Source organism: Corylus avellana, chromosome 6 (assembly GCF_965113065.1).
Source record: "Corylus avellana chromosome 6, dhCorAvel1.hap1.2, whole genome shotgun sequence".
Lineage (NCBI taxonomy): Eukaryota > Viridiplantae > Streptophyta > Magnoliopsida > Fagales > Betulaceae > Corylus > Corylus avellana.
This window is the reverse complement of record NC_142495.1, coordinates 18,745,228-18,768,709: the sequence shown is the minus strand read 5'-3', so window position 1 is coordinate 18,768,709 and position 23,482 is coordinate 18,745,228. Positions and strand designations below refer to the sequence as shown.

Below are 23,482 nucleotides of genomic sequence, written 5' to 3'. Positions count from 1 at the left end.
GTTTTGTATTGCTAAGGGACTAGCAATATGTAAGTTTGAGGGTGTGATAAGCGCTGAATGTTGCACATTCAAGCCCCTTAATTTGCATATGTTAATTCTTTAGCGTTGTTATTTGTTTGATTTTGTTTTATTTTTGTGTTTTCAGGTTATAAATAAAGATGCAATTAATTCCATTGATTTTGGGCTTAAAAGCACACTTTGAGATGATTAAGCGTAGCCAATCATAACAAAGGACTTATATGTTGTGGTTAAGTTTAATCAAATAAAGGAAGGGATTAATTCGGAATTTCTCAAATTAGAGTCAAAATCGGATTGGATTCAAATTTGGATTCTACATATGTCTTGGTATTTTGGCCATAACTTTCAGCTCAAATATCAGATTGAGGTGATTCAAGCGGCACTGGAAAGCTAACTCAAATTTCTACAAATCATTGGTAAATATAATTTTTGTAATTCGGAGCGCCGCAATGCCAAAATCGCCCCGTAAGATAGGAACGCAATTCTGGGCGAATCCTATTCCGATTTGGACTTAAGTTTTCCTTATCCTAATTGGACTTGGACTTAAATCTCCAAAATTTATAGGATTACTAGGGCTTCTAGGACTCTCCTAAGCCCTATAAATAGGCCTCTATGCATTGAGAAAAAAGGACACCGCTTCCTAGAGCTAGAAATCAGAAATTTGTCTTTGGAGCTTAGAAGAACATGAGCAGCTAAACCCCTTCGTGGGGTGTTGATGTAACCCTATCCAAGCACAATGGTTTGATTGTATTTAATTTCTAGATTTTCAATTTATGCATGTTGATTGTATAACTATGAGAATTGCTATATTTTGATTATGTTCTTAATTATTAAATGCAATTGTTCTTAAATTCTAAAATCAATATTTGTGAAATTCTTCTCTTGTCTTAGAAAGTATTTTACTTTTATTGATCTCAAATCATTATTATTTTCTGTGATTATGAGAATGATGGTTATACAATGGGTTTAATTGACATATGATCAATAGGATTTGATAGGCCATGCCTAGAGAAGACGAATTGTACTACATCCTAGTTTAGTGTAATTTAGGTAGACAATTCGTGCCAACCGAAGATGGGTTACACTTATTCATTGATTATATGTATCCTATTAAAGAATTTGATAATTTATACCTAGGGAAGACGAGTCGTGCCGCATTTTAGTGGTTAGGTGGACGATCCGTGCCAACCGAAGATAGATTATGCTTATTATTTGATAAGGTAGTTTCTTGTTTATTTATAACATGCATATAATGAATTTCTGAGATTAATTATGATTAGCCATTGTTGTGCGGATTGAGGTGAAGTCAATACCCTACACTCTCTCTTATTTTAAATCTCTTTTATTTTCATGCACTTTAAGTTTTAAAGAAAATCAAATCAATTCTCTTTTTAATTAAGTTAATCTTGATCTTTCAAATTTGATAATAAAACCCTTGCAGTCCTTGAGGTTCGACACCCTCAATATAGCCCTATCCTACATGATTCGTACTATTGCGAGTGGTTATTTTTATTATTGATATTTTTTGACACAAAAATACCACATCAAGGTAGATTACTCTGGTTTGAAAGTATTTGATTGTCCAACCTATGTGCACATACCTAGTGAAGAATGATTGAAGCTTGATCCAAGGTCTAAATAATGTGTCTTTCTTGGATACAAGAAATAGAGGAAAGGGGTTAAAGATTACAAGTTTTGGGATCCGAAGGCAAACAAGGCGGTGATTAGTAGAGACGTGGTATTTGATAAAAATTTCATGTTGAAGAGTACTCAGGTTAAAGAGCAACAAGTGCCAAAAAGCAGTAGCAGTGATAAGCAGGTGGTACAGGTGGAATTAAAGACTCTTGTATAGGAGAACACTTTTTAGGGTACAAAGACCTCTACTTCAGGAGTTAAAGAGCATCACACTATAGCCACTGACATGCCTAGACACACTATCAGGCCACCAACCAGGTACGGTTTTGAAAATATGATTTCTTATGCTCTTATCATCAACAGCGGAGATCCTACTGCTTTTCAAGAAGCTGTCAATAGCCAAGAGATGAGCAAATGGGTGGGTGCTATGGCGGAAGAGATGGAGTCTCTGCATAAAAACCAGACATGGGATTTGGTGGAGCTTCGAGAGAGGAAGAGGGTGATAGGGTGTAAATGGGTGTTCAAGAAAAAGGAAGCTGTATCAGAAAAAGGGGAGGAAAAGTTCAAGGCTCGCCTAATAGCAAAGGGTTACTCACAGTACAAAGGGATTGATTATGAGGAAATATTTTCCCCAGTGGTCAGGCATACTTCCATTAGAGCGGTATTGGCATTGGTAGCACATTATGACATGGCATTGGAGCAGATGGATGTGAAGACGACTTTTCTCCATGGTGATTTGGAAGAGCAGATTTACATGGAGCAGCCAGAAGGGTTTAGTCAACTTGGACAAGAGCATTTGGTCTGTAAATTGAAGAAGTTACTTTATGGGCTGAAGTAGTCTTCAAGGTAGTGGTATAAGCGGTTTGACTCCTATATGATCAGAATTAGCTACAGGAGATGTGAATATGATTGTTGTGTTTATGTGAGGAGCCTTGATGATGGCTCATTTATTTTTCTGTTACTGTATGTGGATGATATGCTTATTGCAACTAAGAGTATAGCGGAAGTCAACAAATTGAAGGTTTTGTTGAGTAGAGAATTTGACATAAAGGATTTGGGCATAGCCAAGAAGATTCTTGAGATGGAGATTCGCAGGGACAGGGATGCCAAGAGATTGTGGCTATCTCAAGCCGACTATGTGAATAAGGTGTTGGAGGTTTAGAGCATGGAGAATGCGAAATTGGTGAGTACACATTTGGTGAATCATTTCTGTTTGTCTACCTTACAGTGTCCAAAGACAGTTAAAGAAACTGAAGACATGTTTAAGGTCCCATATGCAAGTGCAGTGGGGTGTCTGATGTATGTTATGATATGTACCAGGCCAAATTTGGCTCATGCAGTCAATATGGTGAGCAAGTACATGGAGAATTCAAGGAGATAGCACTAGGATGTAGTCAAATGGATTTTCAGATACTTGAAAGGTACTAGAGAGTATGGCATCACTTTTGTCAAACAGAAAAATGATTTGTCAGTCGTCGGGTATGTAGATGCAGATTATATAGGATTATATAATGGATTTGGATGACAGGAGGTCGACCACAGGTTATATGTTCACTCTTGCAGGAAGGCCCATATGTTGGAGGTTTATGATCCAGTCCATGGTTGCGATGTCCACGACTGAGGCGGAGTACATGGTCGCGGCTGAGGCTACAAAGGAAGCTTTGTGGCTTACAAGGTTAGTCAGGGAGCTGGGTACTCAACAAGGTGGAGTTCCATTGCATTGTGACAGCCAGAGTGCCATTTATTTGGCAAAGAACCAAGTGTATCAGGCGAGAACCAAGCACATCGATGTGAGGTTTCACAAGATCAGGGAATTGGTTGCTACAGGTGAATTGTTACTTGAAAAGATTCTCACTTCTAAAAATGCAGCGAACATGTTGATGAAGCCTGTTACCATAGACAAGTTCAAGCATTGCTTGGACTTGACAAATGTCTCCAGGTGCTAGAAAGAAGAGGAAAGGAGGTGGCATTCCCAAATCTATTAGTTCCAGATGGAGGCCCAATACTTGATTATCTTCAAAGAGGTGAATACTCACCAAGGTGGAAATTGTTGGAACAAATGGCTCATATTCTACTACTGACTCATTGGGTATAAGTTTATGTGGGTCTAGGGACAAATAAGTTGTGAGGGGGAATTTTGAGGTTTTCCAAAATACTTAGAATTAGGTTTTTCCTATAAATATGTTATGTTGTAACCCTAAATCATTGAATAGTAAAATATAGCCACACTCTCTCCTGTGAACGTAGGCACATTGTCGAACCACGTAAATGTGTGTCTCGACTCTCTCTCTTTTTGATTCCATATTATTCAGCATTGTTGTGCACGGTAACAACAAAATCTATAAATCATCTTTCATCTCTCTCATCATTCTCAATCCTATGTGGTTGTGACATTTTGGGGACCAAAACCACATAAGATTGAGGAGGATAAAAGGAGAATAGGGAAATGACATGTAGACTTACTCTACAGATAGCATAGCCTGTTTTAGGCTATACATTTAAGGAAAATCAAGTATTATACATGGTTTTAGAAAACAATAACGGTTATATTTGTTAAAAAAAATTTATATATATATATTTAAGAATTAATCAACAATATAAAACAGTTTTCACTTATTAAAATATTTTTTTTTTCAATTAAAAAAAATTCTTCCAAAATACGTTAACAAACATACATGTTACGTTCTTTTGTCTCCATAATTTATGTTACATAAGAGAACTATGTATTATCAGTATTTGCAAGTAAATACATGTCACTTATTTTTACTTCCATTTTTGCATTCTTAATCTTACAATTTTTTAACCGACTTTTAAAATTGTTATTAAATTGACATGGCATGTTATAAGAATTGGAACAAATCTTTATTGAATTTTGATCCTAAAAGCCGCATCAAATAATGCAAAATTAAGAAGTTTAATAAAGTGACATATGTCTCTTACCATGTGAGAAACACTTTTTTTTAATAACATTAATAAAAAAAAACATGTGTTTCTCACATGCTTTAAGAATACATATCATTTTATTAGACTGGTTTGTATGAATGTCCAAATAAAAATATGTGTAGCATTACTCAAATGACAGGAATTTTCTCCAAGCCAGTTTGGAGGAAATATCCTCTAACCCATGTAAAATAGTGACAAGTGTCTATAAATATTTAAAATACACATTAAATTATTCTTAACCTCATTAATAGCAGTTTACTAACTTAAACTAAATTTAATGTTTATTTTAAATGTTTATAGACACTTAACACTATTTTATATGAATTTGAGGATATTTCCTCCAGATTGGTTTGGAGGAAATTTATGTCCTTACTCAAATATGGACAGAAATTTCCTACAAACTAGTTTGGAGGAAATAACCTTCAACCCATATAAAATAGTGCCAAGTATCTAAGCATTTATTGTGCACATTAAAGTTTGAAGGTTATTAATAGCAGTTGATATAACTAAGGTTAACTTTTTTTTTTTTTTTCTCTCTCTCTCTCTCTCTTGGTTAAACATTAGACTAACGGTTTTTTAAGAAAAGTTAGAACTAATGTTAAATAAGGAAGACCTAATGTCTACTTAGAAACAAAAAGTTTAACTAGAAGACCTAACGTCAGCTTAGGAAAAAAAAAAGAGGCCCATGGTTGTTCTTTTTTCTTTCTTTCTCTTTTTTCTTAAAATTGATATGTTTTTGAGTTGGAGACCAAGTATGAAGTATGTGTAGTAAAGAGATCTAAAAAAGGCCCCTACTTGTTCTTTTTTCCTTCTTTCTTTCTACATTCTCTGTTTGGGGCCTTGATTTCCTTGGTTTTGTTTTTTGCAGATTTTGCTGCAGTAGGTTTTGATGCTAAGTTTGGTGTTCTGTAGCTCGTTTGGGGTTGCTTGTTTTATGCCTTTGTGAGGTTTTGTTTTAGCCTCTTGATAGGCTTGTAATATGAGCTTTTGTACTCTTTTGAGTTTTGGTTTATAAAGCTTCGTATTCATAAAAAATAAGAAAAAAAAAAAAAAAAACGAAGAAGTGACTTTTTTCTTCTTAATATGGTCTATACCAAAATGAGTAGGTTGGCGATTGGGTAAGAGTTAAAGCTTCAGTACCCTCTCCAAAATATGGGTGGGAAGATGTCACAAAGACCAGTATATGAATAATTCATAGCTTGGAGGAGAATGGATATGGGTATTGCATTATGTTGACTTTCTCTTGCTCCATGACAGACATAGAGAAGGTGTCATCTTTTGTAGTGGGACAAGAGATTCAAGTAATGCCATCTATCAATGAGTCGTTACTTGGATGGTCAAATGAAGCTCCATCTACCTTGGGATAGATATTCAAACGGATTCTAATCCTATCATGAATCAAATAGATAGAGATAAAAAAATGTATAATTGATTTACTCTATCTCAAATACATAGCCAACTACAACACTTAGAAGTAGTAGTTATCAAACTCTATTTGTAATACACTTTCTTCTTATACTTCTCAAATATCCCTCTTAATTGTTGAGCTTGTTAAACCTTTGATAACCATAGCTTAGCTAATCAAACTTGGTAGACCAAGAATGTCATTTTCTGTCTTGCAAACTTTTTTTTATTGCACCAAAAATTTGTTTAAAGCACAACTCGAGCAAATTGCATTTGTGCTACATGAGAATATGACTTGAAACACTTTTGGCCGAATCTGTAGCTAAAGACAAACTGACTTATTAAGATGGTCCAAAGTACATTGTTGCCAATAATGAGAGTAAGAAATTGAATTTTTTTAATACAAAAACAAATAACACCGCTCAAAAAATGGGAAAATGACAATCTTGCATTGCATATCATACATTTTTAGTGGTCTATAGGTGCCTTTGGTCACTTGCAACAAATCCAATATAATTTCTCTTTATGTTTCATCATATCTATTTAAGGATTCCTTTTGGCACTTCTTGAGGCTCCCTTTGGATCTTGCAGATATAAGGAAGCAAAAAAAAAAAAAAAAACTAAATCATGCTGCAAAAATAAATCTTTGAATCATCATTTAACTGTCATATAAAATACAAAAAATTCATGAAACTCAATACTAAAGTAATCCAATAATATTGTAAATTATCCATTAATACCTGATCAGTCAAGTTATCCAACAATTGAAAGTCTTGTTTGACATTACCATCCTCTAGTTGAAGAAAATTTATATACATAGCTGAATCCTATATATAATAGTATGTAATTATTAACATGAACCAAAATACATTAATGGAGTCATAAATTGATTTTTGTATTTTAAGACAAGGTAACATATCTTGATACTTGATGTGTGCCAAATATTGCATATTTGGACCTCTTAATTTACTTGTGTTAATCATTTAGCTGTGTTATTATCTGATGTTCTGTGTTAGTTTTGTGTTTTTAATATTTTGTAGGTCATTGAAGAAAAACTACTTTTCGGAAGAAAACATACTTTAAGAAGACCTAGATGATGTCATTAAGTTTAACCAAATTTAAGAAATGGTTAAATCTGATTAAAGATCAGATTGGATTAAAGTTCAGATGGGATAAAATTTAGGATTGGATTCAAATTCAGATTCTGCACACGTCTCAGTATTTTGACCATAATTTTCTGCTCAAATATTGGATTGAAGTAATTCAAGAGGCATTCGAAAGCTAACTCAAAATACTACAGTTCATTATGAAATATGACTTTCCTAATTCGACGGTTACTATGCCAAAATTTTCCCGCAATAAAAGGACACAAATTTGGACTAATCCTATTCCGATTTCAGACTTCTATTTTGACCGGGAGACAGACTCCGAATTATCTAGGTTTACTCGGGCTTCTAGGACTTCTCTAAGCCTATAAATAAACTTCTTTGCATTCAAGAAAAGATATAGAATTCTAGATACTAGTTTTGGGATACAATTTTGGATACAAAATGTAATCCACAGCTTTTCTTTTAGTGTAGTTTTTCTTTAGTTTAGGTTTTATTTTTATGTGGAGCTAAACCTTCAACTAAGGTTGAAGATGAAGCGTCACTTATGATTAGCAACTTTGTTTCATGTATGTAATATTTCCTAATTTAATGGTTTAATTACTCTATTGTTTTACTTCTAATCAATTGGATTGAATAATTCTTGGATATATTTTGTAATTCAAGGATGCACTTGATGATTTAAGATTATTCAATACAATTGATTGCTTGGTTTTCTTTGTTAAAAATTGAATTTCCCCTGTGATTTATTCTCTGGATACAATTGATATTTTGATAAAGATTAGATATTTTCTTGTGATTTAGGGATACAGTTAATGATTTGATCGAATATTGGATTTCTTTTGTGATTCGGGTTATGAATGGATACATGCGATCTTTTGATTAATTCTTTGAAGCAATAGCAAAACAAACTTAAGATTTATATGTGAGAACTTTGGGGAATATTATAGATCATGAAATTATGTTGTTATAAATTTGTGAGTGCGGATTCCGAAACCTTAGTACTTCGTCATAAGATTTCAATCACTTTAAATTGCTTATGTTTTTACTTTTTCATTCAAACAAAAAAAATTCTCTCAAAAATTTGGAACTAGATTAGGGTTTAATTAATTTAGATTTAAAATTTCTTTCAAAAATACAATTTCATGTGGGTTCGACCTCGCAATTGCAATCCATTATATTGCAAATGATTCGTGCACTTGCGAGTATTAAAATTTGCACAACAATACTAAATTGCTAGAATTATACCTAAGTGATGTTATCCAAAAATTGAAATTCTTGTTCGACATTACTATGCTCTTGTTCGATGAAATTTATGTCCCTAAAGGAATCTTGTAGACGACACTATGTAATTATTGACATGAGCTAAAATACATTAATGGGGTCATAAATTAATTATTCTATTTTAAAACAAGGTAACATATCTTAATAGTCCATTGCTAGAATTATACCTGAGTGATGTTATCCAAAAATTAGAGTTCTTGTCGGACATTACCATGCCCTTGTTGGAGGAAATTTATGTCTACAAAAGAATCCTGTATATAACATTAAGTAATTATTAACATGAGTTAAATACCTTTTTGGAGTTATAAATTATTGTATTTTAAAACAAAGTAAAATATCTTACTTTAATTAAATATTCAAGTGATTGGGCTTGTCTTGTACCACGAGCCTACTGGTGCAAGTCACTAACACAACTAGAAGCCAATGTTGTTACGGTTTGAGATTGAACACTTTTTCGCTTTTCTAGTGCACCTTTCAACCTTCTTTTTGGATGTCCAATTGTAGATTTTGTTTTAATCCCATGTATGTCTTGCGAAGTTATATCTTCATTGGGCTCAAACATATTATCAGTCACCTTGGACCACTAAATGACCCCCCACACCACTAAAATGACATCTTTTTCTCATTTCTTGCACTTATTTCAATATATTTTTAGAGCATCTATCAACATATTCATAAATCATCTTAATCTTTGCTGAAAGTGTGGAAATTTCACGAAAGTTGTGACACAAGTGGGAGTAGCACTTTCTTATTAACTCTTGAGAATTATCTTTAATATCAGTGCCATGATAGTCCTTGATAACACCAACATTTGCATCTTTTGTCCATCTTTTCAATAGATAATGGGTTGGAAGCCTTTTGATTTTTTGATTTTTTGATTTTTTTTTTTTTGTCAAGAACTTTCAAAGCATGGGTGCATAGGATTCCTTCAAAGTTAAACTTCATTCAATTACATTGGACAGTAGTTGTTGAGACCTCAAATTTAACCAAGTGTTCTTGAGTTCTTTGCCTATATTTAACTTTGTACTCCGTGATAGTAGCATATTTACTAGCCTTAGAAATAGTACAATCCCCCATTTTCATGTATTCATTCTGGAACATTTGAAACATTTCTGGGGTGTACAACTTTACAATATGTCTCAACATCTCTACATCAACTTTTAAAACATGCATTCTTTGACTCATCTTGAACTTTGCTTGTAGTTCCTAATGTCGCTTATCATGCAATACTCTAGAGTAATGTTCCAAAAACTGCAAAAGATTATGTTGCGGTTTCAAATACCCTTTCAAAACATTGTTCATGGACTCACTGCGTTGGGTAGTTTTCATATCAGTAGTAAAACATATGTCAACCATATACCATAGCCCCTTTCTCTTTTACATCAAATATTCCATCCAACCATTTATTGTTAGTAAGACTATACTTCTTAAGCATATTATCCCATGCACGTAGCCATTCTTCTTCATCTTCATAATTATATACTCAATTACCAAAATCATTTGTAAATTGCTTTGATGAGTGAAATGCATGACTCAGATTCTTGGCAGCATTTTGATAAATATGCCATACACATAAACGATGATGTGAGTTGGGAAATACCTCGCTTATTGCTTTGGCCATTGCAGTAGATTGATCTATAAGTACAGTTGTTGACTACTTCCCTAACATTGCACTTAGAAAAGTTTTAAATACCCACTAAAAAAGTTTTAAATAACCACTTGAATGAATCTATAGTTTCATCATAAAGTAATGCCGCACCAAATATAACTGTTTGTTTATGGTGATTAAATCCAATAAATGGTGCAAAAGGCTGGTCCAACGCATTTGTACGGTAAGTAGTGTCAAAGCATATCACATCACCGAAGTGTCCATAATCAACCATTTATTTAGCATCTGCCCAAAAAATGTTCATGATAAGATCATCATCATCAAGTTCTATTGAATAAAAATAAGATGGATCTTCTAATTGCTTATTATGAAAATACTCCATCACAACACGACCATCTACTTTCTTCAAAGATGTTCTCTTCTTAGACTATACATAATTTCTATAGTCAACATCCAAAAAACCAAGATTTTCACGACTACCAGCTTGCATGCTCAACAAATCTATAGATTGTTTGATTGATATTCCAAATTTCTCAACATCATCTGCAATAGCTTTTTGAGCAGGTGTAATTTGTTGTAATTTGTCTTGTTGATCTTTGTTGATGCAGTTTCCGGCACGGTGAATCCAAGGGGATCTGAATCTTTGAGATGTACCTCTCGTGAGTAATCTTTTTTGTAAGTCGTGTGCCAAATCTGCAAAATGAAGCACACGTTAAGAGGTTGCGCCGAGTGTTGGCCGGTGGTTCCTCCTCCGATGCTTAAGTTAGTATGTGTATAAGTTTAGCATGCCAATTCGTGGTCCTTCATACCTTCGAAATGAGGCCTTTTATAGTTGAGCATGTGGAAGTGGCTATGATGGCCAGGCGGAAGATTCAGGATCTAGTCATAACGGCATGAAGGGTTAATGCTTGCGCTCCTTCTCTTTATGACTGATAGGAGGCCGTTACGTAAGTTGATCCGAGGATTGCCTATACTTGCGAGGCAGCTTTAAGAGCAGGATGATGACCGTCCCGACTATTTTGCTAAGCGCGGGTTGCCTATGTATACAGACGTTAAGTGTGGGAGGTTCATAGTGATCCTATGCTTAGGTTTTGGCTACCCGGGAGCACATGGGACGACGTCGTATTCACTATTTTGCATCGGGTGCCTTGGGTGGGCCCATTTGGCAGGCTTTCTTAGGCACATTGGCCCTTGGCTCATGGGTTTGGGATGACCCGTGGGCTTCAGGCGCCGGGCTTATGTTTAACAGTTAACCCCCGAATTCCTTCTACCGAGACTTCGGGAGGAGAGAATTTAAACCTTTGATCTTCTGTTGGTTGGACCATTCAAGTGTCTTTCCATGCCTGATTCCTTGTAGCCGTTTTTCTTGGCGTTTTAACCGTTTATGGAACCTGACATTCGCATGTCCCGGATATTCCGAGATTTGTTGCATTCTTTACGGTTTTCAAATCTTTTGTCCTTATTCACGTAAATGCACCGTTGCTTGTCCACGTGTTCCACTAGATGTGATTCAAAAGCTGACGAAACGAATTCCGATGTGCGAATCAGTGCTTATGGTTGCATTTTTCGAAGGGAGAGTTGGCTCGAGTCTCTTTAGTTCAAGTGTGACTGCAGGCTCAATCATGATGTTCTTGAATTAAATGCCTTGCACCTTGTCCGAGTTTTCCTCCCTATAAAGGTTTCGCCACCAATCTTTGTCATTCAAGCCTTCTAGATTTCCCTCTGTTTCCCAAATCTTAGAACCTTTGATTTTTCTAGTTGTCATGTTTTCTCAGAAGCTTCCAATTCAAGTTGACGAAATCACCGATGAGCAACCATCGGAGATTCCCTTGGTTCATCATTTGGGTAGCTCTTCAGCCAGGGTGCATCCGATTGGCGAAGGGTCTCCTTCATCTTTGCGTTTAGATTTTGTGCACCAGCAAAGATCCTACTTCTTGGTGGAGGATGAGAGGGTGCTTCGTCATAACTATGATATACCCTCATCAGTTTCGCTGCATTTTTCGGACGGCTCAACTGGAATGGTCGGAGGTCCCGGGCAAATCTGTGTTCATGAATGTATGTTCATTGCGGGAGTTCGTCTGCCCTTCTCTCCTTTAGTGAGAGAAATATTGTCCTTCTTGGGGGTAGCTCCTGCACAACTTATGCCGAACAGCTGGCTCTATTTCATGGCAACCCTTCTGTTGTGGCCTTCTGTGTTCCCGAGAAAGACCTTGTCGATCCCCGAATTTTTTAATATATTTGGGCCCCATTTTTATCCTACTTTCGAGACGGTCACCTTTATGGTTCGCGAGAAGAACCAGTTTATCGAGCTCGGGAAAACTTTCTCCAACAATAAGTAGTGGGCGGAGCAGGTTTTTTTTACATATTCGGGGCTTGGGAGGTGTCGGCATCCGAGGTTTTACCCGTTCAACATTCTGTTCCCCGGGAGTGGAGAATTTTTCGAGAAAGCTGTAAGTGTTTTTAGTTCTTCCTCTTTTTCCTTTATCCTTCCTCATACGTTCTTACTTCCCTTTCTACCACAGGGAAATAGTGTCCTGTATTGAGCTCGGAGCAGCAAGGCTAGGTTAACCACATCTTGGAGTTCTCTTAGCTCCCTGAGAATGCAGATCAGATGCTTTTTGGTAGCATTGTTAATGATTCTGCTCATCGGAAGTGTTTGGGGTACCAGATTTCGAAGGGTAAAGTTGTCTGGGATTGTCAGGGGAACCATAACAGATCCAACCCAGTTGGTGACAAGGCGGTTTCGAAGTCGCCTGCTCGAGCTTTGAGCAAAAATAGTTGAGCGCACAAGAATGTCTCCTCTTTGGGGAAGCCGTTTGCGAATATGACATCTACTTTGAAGGAATCGCGTCCAACCTCCAAGCTGTCGGGTTCCCATGGTCAGGGCTAGGTTTCATCGGATCCCGAGCTTGCGACAAACCCGCCAATATTGAAAAGGAAGGTTGATAGGGGTAAGGCACCCCTGGAACCGCTTTCGAAGAAAAGATGGGTGGGACCTCCTGGATGTATTGTCCTCCATTCAGTCTGATTCTGTGCTGATAACTTTGGTCCTCCCCGTGGTTCGAGCAAGGCGTTCGAGCCTATTCCTACATTGGAGGTTGCTCCCCTCCATATAGTGCCTTTGGAAGTGCGACCTCAAGAATTGGTGGAACCAGTGGCCACTCATCATGAGGCTCGTACTACTTCCCCTTCCGAGGATAAGCCGGTTGACCCACCGATCGGGCCTTCCGATCAGCCTCCTGTATACCGAGGGCAGCCGATCAAGGGACATTCTGGGAGGAGTTCTCCGATTATTAGGTCTTTTTCCTCGGGTTTGGTAGGAAATCCTTTGTCGGCAGTTACCAGGTTGCTTCCAACAAATTATACTAGGGGGAGGGAGCTTACTCCAGAGATGTTCGTGGACAAGTTGTTCCATTGTCACTATGCGGTAAGTTTTTTTTTTTTTTTTTTTTTTTTTTAAATGTCTTTACTGTTTCCGACACGATTTCTCTTCCTGTAGAGCTCTACTCTTATTGCGAGTTAGTACAAGGAGTTTCAAGAGGGTCAGCGAGAGTACGCTGACAAAAGGGTTGAGTTGTGGGTCTTAGTTCAAAAGCTAAGCCAGAAGCAAGGGGCCTCTAGCTCTCAAGACCCCAGTTCCGAGGTGGAGAATCTCCGTCGTCTGCTAGCAAGGAAGGAGGACGAGCTTTTAGAGACCCAACATGGGCTTAGTGAATCGAAGTTGGCTAACGCTCATCTTCAGATGCGCTTTGCTGTTGCCAAGCAGGATGGTTGGAGCTGGCGACCCGGGTTACGGAGGTAGAGTCTACTGCTGCCAGTTGGTTGCAGAGAATGCGAAGATCACTGAGGAGCTTTTCTGAGGTTTGGGTTTCCGAGGAGGGTTTTCAAAAACTTTTCGAGACGCTTGAGGCTCAAATATCTCAATTGGAATATGCTTATGAGAAGCTTATAAATGAGGTGGAGGCGTCTCGATCCAGGTGCGATCGATTTTGCCAAGGGTACCGCTATTGGAAAGCTAAAGCGGTTCGTTATCTTGTGGATTTGTATTTGTTCCTTGGCTCTGGGACCTGTTGTGGGCCCGCGGATTCCATTGGAGTTTTAAGAATCATCAGTACCTCACTATCCGCATAGATCATTTTGGCATCGACCCTGCTACAGTGGAGTCGAATTTCATAGAGGTGTCAGCCGCCACTGTTGACGAAATGGTTGACGCAGGCCGGGAGGTTATTCTTGATGCCCCGGAAGTTAATGTGCATGGGTTCCGCCCGGAAGCGAATCTACCCCCTGAGCCTTTTGGTCCCGAGATTCTTATAGATGACGATACCGATGAATCCCATACTTACACACTTTGTTTTGTATAAGGATTTTTGTTTCTATTTTTTAAACTGCTGTTGGTCTTCTTAGCATTTTTTGTTGGACATTTTTTGCATGCTTTGAATGCATGTCTGGATTTCTTTTGATCTTCTGATTCCATGTACCCTTTAATGCCTTTGTTGTTTCATTTGGTGGTCGGGTCCTACCCCCCATGGCTGAGAATTGGAATTTATTGCTATTCTCAGTCATTAAATATTCCACTAATCTGTTGGTATCCGTCGTTTCAGGTTTCGAAGCTCATCATTACTATAGGCACGGTCTCCGATGGCGAGACACATGGTGTGTCACTGTTTGAGTTTCCTAGGCGACTCTACGTGGGATGTCTCCTCGCATTTAAAGGTGACCTTTCGTTTTTTCAAGGTTTATGCACTATAAATATCCCATAGGGTTGAAAGAATTCTTCATTTGATTGACAGTGCTTTTTTTTACTTCTTTCTTCATGGCTTCTGTTCACTCATCTGGGAGTTTGGCTGAGACAGTCATCGGTTGCTTCTGCCTCCCCTTTGCTTCCTGGAGGCGTGTCGTCTTCATCCCGCCCATCGACTGAACAGCCTATTTCTCGCGCTCCTGATGATTTCGTGGCAGATATTGCCGAACTACACTTACTGTTGGAGGCACGGGAGCAGTGTTTGGTGGATCGTTCCAACCAGTTGGCTAAGTTGACGGCCGACATCGAAGTGAAAGATTAACAGATAGCCTGGAAAGACAGGCAACTAGAGTCACGAGATCAACAGATTACATATCTTGAGGCTTTTCTCGTTAATATTCACGAGAAAAGATGGGAAAAAGCCTACAGTCTTTATTCTGCCACCCAACTATTTTTGAAGGAGGAGGAGAAGTGCTGGAGACTTCGCAGGAAATACCGACTCTGGAAGGCTAGGGCTCTTGAGAAAGACGGCTCACATAATGAGGGTCACCGTCAGTAACCTTTGATATGAACGGCAATTGCCCTTCTAGGGCTTTAATTTTTTTGTTCATCATATTCCTGGGCGATTGCTCAAATGTGATTTGTACAACGTCGCTTTGGATGTAGAGTACCAGATCAAGCCCAGATGTGATACCTTTGGCATAGTCAGATAAACAAATGAAATTTCATGTAATTTCATCTGTTGTAACTTGACATTTCATGTAATTGATCTGACTTGATCCGTTGTAACTGAATCTTCTTGTGATGTAAAGTTTTAAATGAAATGGTTGTCTTTGACTCCTTTGTTGTGCTATGTCTTCTGGCCTTATTTGTTTGTTTTGTCGTGCTTGAAAATTTCATGTTTGATGAATCCTTGGTAGGAGGCCCAGTTGGGTTGAGGGCTTACCCCCCGGTTCCTAGAAATGGGAGATTTTTTTTTTTGTTGAAGGTTTACTCCCTAGTTCCCGAGATGAGAGATTTGTTTTGCTGAGGGTTTACTCCCTAGTTACCGAGATAGGAGATTTTTTTGCTGAGGGTTTACTCCCTAGCTCCCAAGATGGGAGATTTTTTTTTTTTTTTTTAAACGGTTCTCTCTCTTGTTTCGACGCGAGGAGATTTTTGTTAAGGGTTCTCTCCCTTGTTCCGAGGCGACTGCAAGATAGGGAATGTATTATCGTGCCCAATGGTCCTTTTGACCAAGGGTTCTCCGACGCTCAAATGAGTCGCCATAAATTGATTTTTATAAATAATTTAGAATTACAAAGAAAAAATGAGTGTAATGGAAAAAAAAAATGAAAAGAATATGGAAAATTACTGATAATATCTTTTTAGGTGCTCAGCATTCCAAGGTCTTGGTAGTGGCTTTCCTTCTACATCCTGTAGATGATAGGCTCCTTGTCTATGGCTTCGAACAACTTTGTATGGCCCCTCCTAGGTTGGTCGGAGTTTTCTTGCTGCTGGATCCCGGGTGGCTATGCTGACCTTTCGAAGGACCCAGTCCCCAATCTTGAACTGTCTCGGTTGAACTTTTTTATTGAAGTATCTGGCTGTCCTTTGTTGATAGGCTACCATCATTGTCTGAGCATCATCCCTGTTTTCCTGGAGCAAATTCAGGCTTAGCTTTATTCCTTCTTCGTTCATCTTGGGGTTGTAATGCTTTACTCGAAAACTGATTTATCCGATTTCGACTGGGATTACTGCCTCAGATCTGAATGCCAATGAGAAAGGGGTTTCTCCGGTTGGTGTTCAGAAGGTTGTTTGATATGACCACAGCACCTTTGGAAGAATTTCTACCCATGCTCCTTTCTTGTCCTCGAGTTTCATCTTCAGAGTTTTCATTAAAGTCTTATTTGTTGCTTCTACCTGACCGTTGGCCTGAGGATGCCTGGGAGATGAGAAATAATTTTTGATATGGAGCTCGGCACACGAACTTCGGAAAGGTTTGCAATCGAATTGCTTTCCATTGTTGATTACAAAAGTATGTGGGATACCGTACCAACATATGATTGCTTTCCAGAGGAAGTTCATTATATTTCCAGTGGTTATTGAAGCCAATGCTTCTGCTTCTGCTTCTGCCCACTTAGTGAAGTAGTCAATAGCAACCACGACAAACCGATATCCTCCTTTTTACGTTGGAAGTAGGCCCACCAGGTCAACCCCCCATTGCCTAAAGGGCATGGGGCCTAAACATGGCTTAATTCTTCAGGTGGAGTGGCCACCATCCTGTCAAAGCGTTGGCATTTGTCACAATGCCTTATAACTTCATGGGAGTCCCGGTTCATTCCTAGCCAATAATATCTTGCTCTGATGGCTTTATGGGCGAGCATTCTTCCTCCCGAGTGGCTGCCGCATACCCCCTCATGAATTTCTTTGAGTACGTATGCGGCCTCATCTTTGGATAAGCATTTGAGTAGAGGGAGGGTGTAACCCCTTCGATACATAACGCCATCGACTAACGTGTATCGTGCTGCTTGGATGCGAATCTTCCGAGCTAGTTTATTGTTGGATGGCAGCTTGCCTTCCTTGAGGAATTGTAGGATGTCGCGGCCCCAACCTAGAGATTGGTCTTTCCTCTTGATGCATGCCACTTGGCTTGTCTGGCTAATTGAAGGTTCGGCTAGTTCCTGGATCGGGTGACCAACCATTATGATTTCTTCTTCGGTTGCGGAGCCCATACTCTAGGACGTCTACTTGCGAGTTTTCTTCTCTAGGAACCTTCATAAATATTATCTTGTCGAAAAATTCCATGATCTCTTTCACCTTCGCCAGATATTTCTTCATTTTACTTCCCCGAGCCTCATATTCGCCCCGAACGTGTCCAACCACTACTTGGGAGTCACTTTTGACCTCCAACTTTTTGACTCCCATTTTTCTTGCCATGTTCATGCCGTGGATTATGGCCTCATATTCAGCCTCGTTGGTGGTGGTGTTGAACTTCAATTGTACGGCTGCTTCACATTTTTTACCGTTGGGTCCTTCAAGCACAACTCTGATCCCGTTGCATTTTCGAGTTGAGGACACGTCTACAGAGGCTACCCACGTCTCTTCCGAATGGGCTTCTTCTTCCCCGGGGGTGTCATAAAATTCGGCCAAGAAATTGGCCAACGCTAGTCCTTTTAGAGACGTTCTCGGATGGAATTCTATATTGAATTCTCCAATTTCTATGGCCCAATTGACTAATCTCCCTGACAATTGTGGCTTTTGCAGGATTTTTTGTAAAGGATACTTGGTCAATACCTTGATTGTATGCGCCTAAAAGTATAGCCTCAATCTCCGGGCGGTTGTGACCAAGGCGAATGCTAACTTCTCGATCCATAGGTATCGTTCTTCGGCACCGTGCAGGGCTTTGCTGACAAAATAGACAGGCTTCTGTACCCCTTGTTCTTCTTGGATTAGGACTGAGCTTATAGCTTATGGCGACACCGCCAAATACAGGTATAGAGCTTCCCCTTCGACCGGTTGGCTCAGTAGTGGTGGGTTGACCAAGTATTCTTTCAATTCCTGGAAAGCTTTGTCGCATTATGGACTCTAGGAGAAGGCTTTTTTCACGACTTTGAAGAAGGGAAGACACTTGTTGGTCGAGTGAGAGACGAACCAATTTAGTGCTGCTATCCGGCCCGTCAGTTGCTAATGCTACTTTGTGCTTTAGGGTGCTTGCATATCCAGAATTGCCTTAATTTTCTCAGGGTTGGCTTCAATTCCTCTTCGGGAGACGATGAATCCGGGAAACTTGCCTGAGGCTACTCCGAATGCACACTTGGATGGATTGAGCTTCATCCCATAATCCCTTAACGTATCGAACGCCTCGGCTAGGTCTGCTACGTGATTGACCGCATGTATGCTTTTCACCAGCATATCGTCTATATATACCTCTATGTTTCGCCCAATCTGCTTTCGAAACATCTTGTTGACTAATCATTGGTATGTAGCTCCAGCATTTTTCAATCCGAACGGCATGACTCGGTAGCAATACAGATCTGTGTCGGTCATGAAAGCCGTTTTCTCTTGGTCGAACTCATGCATGGAAATCTGGTTGTACCAGGGGAATGCATCCATAAAGCTTAACAGTTCATGTCCCGAAGTTGAGTCCAAAAGTTAGTCGATTCAAAGCAAGGGATAGTTGTCTTTGGGACATGCTTTGTTGAGATCTATGAAATCAACACACATTCTCCATTTTCCGTTCGACTTCTTTACCAGTACCACATTTTCCAACCAAGTGGTGTATTGAATTTCCTTGATGAATCCGGCATCTTGCAATTTCTCAACTTCTTCCGCGACTGCTTTACTTTTTTCAGCTGAGTATCCCCTTCGCTTCTGCTGTACCGGTTTGAAACTGGGGTCGGCATTTAGCTTGTGTACCATGACAGAGGGTGCTATTCCAGGCATGTCGTCATGGCTCTAGGCGAATGCATCGCAGTTATTGGTGATGCATTCGCCGACCGAATTTTGATAACTCTGTCAGGTTCGCCGACCAAAATTCCTCAAGATCTTCGACCGGTTCACTGCCCTTTAATTGCTATCTTTCCTCCTTGCTGACGTTCCTCGGGGCTGGGGCTTTCGGACATTCCTTCATAGAAATGTTATAGCATTGTCAGGCTGCCTGTTGATCACCCCTGATTTCCCCGACTCCGTGCTCTGTTGGGAACTTCACCTTGAGATGTGGGGTTGAGGTGATGGCTCTTAGTTCGTTGAGAGCCATCCTCCCGATAATGGCATTGTAGGCTAAAGGTCAGTCGACCAACAAGAAACGTACCATTATAGTTGCCTGCCTCGGATACAACCCGGCTGTGACCGGTAACTGAATCGATCCCACATGCTGTACTTGTTCCCCTATGAATCCCATCAAGAGGCAGTTCGTTGGGATGATTTTTTCCTGTCCCAGATGCAGTTTTTTCAATGTAGACCAGTACAGGATGTCTGCCGAGCTTCCATTGTCTACTAGGATGCGATGGACGCTATCATTTGCCACCGTTAGGGTGATAGCCAAGTCGTCTATGTGTGGGTGTGAGATACCCAAATAGTCCGCATCCGAAAACCCAATTATCTTTTCGCTTCTTCAGGATTGTTTCATGGCCCTCCTGATGGTGTAGATCTCATGAAAGCCTTCCAGTTGTCGGGCATAAGCCTTCCTTGCTCTCCCCGATTCTCTTCCCTCGGTGAATCCCCCAATTATGGTGCACATCTCCGGGAGGTTAGCTTGAGGTTGGGGCTCACGGGTTGGGCGCGCTAGCCTTCCTCGGTACTCTTCTTGCCTTATTCTCTCCTCCCGAGGATACCTGTCCTAGTTTCGACGGTTAGAACTACTGCTTCAATACCGTTCTTGTGGATGCTGATTCCTGGGAGGATGATACTGAATTTCTCGGACGTAGTTCTCTCGAGGTGGAGCCGCCCTCTATTGTTCTCCCAAAAATCGTACAAGCTTACCATTTTGGATAAACTTCTCACTGAGGTGCCTCAAGGCAATGCAGCCTCTGTGTAGTGCCCGTTGACCTCTTGGAATTCACAGTATTGGTCTAAGGTCTGATTTTGCGGGGCCCCGGGAGGCCTTCGGTGTTCCGGATCCTTTTTAATTTCCATCAGGACCTCGGAAATGTTGGTGTTAGGTGGAGTGAAGTTATGATTGCTAAACTTCTTTTTGAAATGTTTTGGGGCTTCAAACCGCAATTGATCTTTCCTCTTCTTCTCTTGCTGCGTTTTAGGAGTCTTCCGAGTTGACCTCATTGCCTTCAAGGTCTCTGCTTCATTAATAAACTCCTCTACTTTGTCCAGTAGCTCCTGGAGGGTGTTTGGTTGGTTCCTTGCAATCTTCCTTGCCACGGGCTCATCGGGTGAGATTCCGTTATAGACGGCGGAGAAGATTACACCATCTATCGGATCTTCCACCTTCAATTTTTCGGTGTTAAACCGAATCATGAATTCCTTTAAACGCTCCCCCTCGCGTTAGTGTAGCGTCAATAAGTACCCGGATGGTTTCTTCCTTTCTCTGGATCCCAAAAAATGGATGAGAAAAATTTGAGCTAGGTCCTCGAAGGTTGCCACGGAATTTAGAGCTAAGATTCGGAACCATTCGCTGGCGTTTCCTAAGAAAGTAGTCGGGAAGGCTTTGCATGCTATTTCGTCGGGGATAGCATGTAGCGTCAGATGCATCCGATAGTTCTCCAAATGCTCGGTTGGATCTCTAACCCCAGTATAGCTCGGAATTTGTGGTGCTTTGAACTTGTGGGGGAGCGGATGATCAATCACCTGCTTGGTGAACGGTGTCTCTGTCCTAGCGAAGAGTCTACTCACCACTGTAATTTTGTACTTCTCTTTCTTCTCTATGACTTTCAGCTTAGTTTTAAGCTCTGCCAATGCTTTATCCACCTCCCCTTGTGGAGCCGTGATTGGTAGCGATTCCGCTGCTTTGCGGGAGTTTTTAGCTTTGCAGGTATGACTGCGTGGGGGAGGACGGCTCTAGCCCTTATGGCTCTGACAATCGGAGTGGAGGTTCTGGTCATCAGAGTGATGATCGTGGTTTCTTAGTCCATCTGACTCTTCAGCCTGATTGACTTGGGATGGAGACGAAAGTCGGAGCCACAGCTCCTCATTTTGCTTGATCAGGAGCGCCATTTGTGCTTCTAGTAAAGCAATACGTTCTTTGTCGTCGGCATTCTGATGTGCCGGTGGAGGCCTCTGATTATCTTGCACCAGTTGTTCTTCAATGAGAGCTCGGCTTCTTGACCTGGTGTTCACCATTGCTGTGGATATTTTGTTTTTGTAAGAACGAACAGTCGTTCCCACAGACGGCACCAAACTGTTGATACAGTTTCTGGCATGGTGAATCCAAGGGGATCTGAATATTCGAACTATACCTCTCATGAGCAATCTTTCTGTAAGTCGTGTGGCAAATCTGCAAAACGAAGCACATGTTAAGAGGTTGCGCCGAGTGTTGGCCGGTGGTTCCTCCTCCAATGCTTAAGTTAGTATGTGTATAAGTTTAGTATGCCAATTCGTGGTCCTTCATACCTTCGGAATGAGGCCTTTTATAGTTGAGCATGCGGAGGTGGTTATGATGGCCGGGCGGAAGATCCGGGATCTGGTTATAACGGCAGGAAGGGTTAATGCTTGTGCTCCTTCTCTTTATGACTGATAGGAGGCCATTACGTACATTGATCCGAGGATTGCCTGTACCTGCGAGGCAGCTTTAAGAGCAGGATGATAATCGTCCCGACTATTTTGCCAGGCGCAGGTTGCCTATGTATCTGGACATTAAGTGCAGGAGGTTTATAGTGATCCTATGCTTGGGTTTTGGCTGCCCTGGAGCGCATGGGACGACGTTGTATTCACTGTTTTGCATCAGGCGCCTTTGGTGGGCCCATTTGGATGTACCCGGCTTTCTTAGGCTCATAGGCCCTTGGCTCGTGGGTTTGGGATAACCCATGGGCTTCAGGCGCCGGGTTTATGTGTAACAATCTTAACATGTTTTTCATTGGGGAAGATGCAAATTCATGATTATGTTGCTCATGAATGAAACAACTTCTAGCATACCATTAGTTTGAATTTGACAAGTCATTTATGCTAAACACCTTACACGTCAAAATTGCATGATGAAAATGTATTTCTTCTTGTTGTTTGTCAATAATTCGTTTACCCTCTTTCAAGTAGCAAAATGTCCTCCTTTTAACAAGTCCTGATTTTGTTCGCTTCACAAATTGTTTCCTTACACTAAAGCCTATTTGATGAGCATATTCTTTGTGAAACTCATATGCACTATCATCACAATTAAATTTCATACCAAGTTTTGGTACTTCAGTAAATCTCATGTTTTGTCTACATGGAGTGTTTGATTTACTTTGGCTTTCATGAGTTGACATTTTTCCATTTGATTTATTGTCCAATACACATCTCTCACCAATATCCAACATCTACAATAATGTTTATATGGCATTCAATTTTCGGTACAAATATTTGTAATGAAAGTAAGTGTGTGTGTATATATATATATATATATATATATATATATATATATAAAGGAATAACAAAGTTGCATTCTAAGGACCCACACGTGACACATTGAAAGTACTAAGTGGAATAATTTAAGTGGGATGTAGGAAGTCAACATCCATTAAAAATAGAAGTGATGAAAAAACAAGAAAAATCGAAGTGAAAAAAAAAAAATACAACAAACATTAGATAACTCTCTGTTAATGGGATAACTGAATAGAGATCAAAATTAATCAAATTATTATCCAAAAGACGAAGACTCAATTGTTAAAATATCAAGAAGAGTACCTTAATATGATAGCAATTTTCACGTATGTGCCAAAAAATCCCAATCACATATGTCTTCTTCTCCTAAATCAACAGTCTTCCAGCCGCATGTGCATAGAACTTGAGAAACAGAGAATGGAAAAAGAAAGAAAGAAAAAAGAACAAGCAGGGGCCTTTTTTCAGATCTTTTTACTAGACATACTTCATACTTGGTCTTCAACACAAAAACATATCAATTTTAAGAAAAAATAGAAAGAAAAAAAAACAAGCAGGGGCTTTTTTTTTTCTTTTTTTTTCTAAGCCGATGTTATGTCTTCTAGTTAAACTTTAGTTCTAACCTTTTTTTTTTTTTTTTTTTTTTTCTACGTATACGTTAGGTCTTCCTTATTTAACGTTAGTTCTAAATTTTCTTAAAAAACCGTTAGTCTAACGTTTAAACAAGAGAAAAAAAAA

General features: G+C 39.6%; 2 pseudogenes; both read right to left on the bottom strand.

The window, feature by feature from the left end:
- Positions 1-8,956: 8,956 nt before the first annotated feature.
- LOC148584983 (protein FAR1-RELATED SEQUENCE 5-like) lies at positions 8,957-22,632 on the bottom strand (annotated as a pseudogene).
- On the bottom strand, positions 20,172-21,276 carry LOC148584984 (uncharacterized; annotated as a pseudogene).
- Positions 22,633-23,482: the final 850 nt, after the last annotated feature.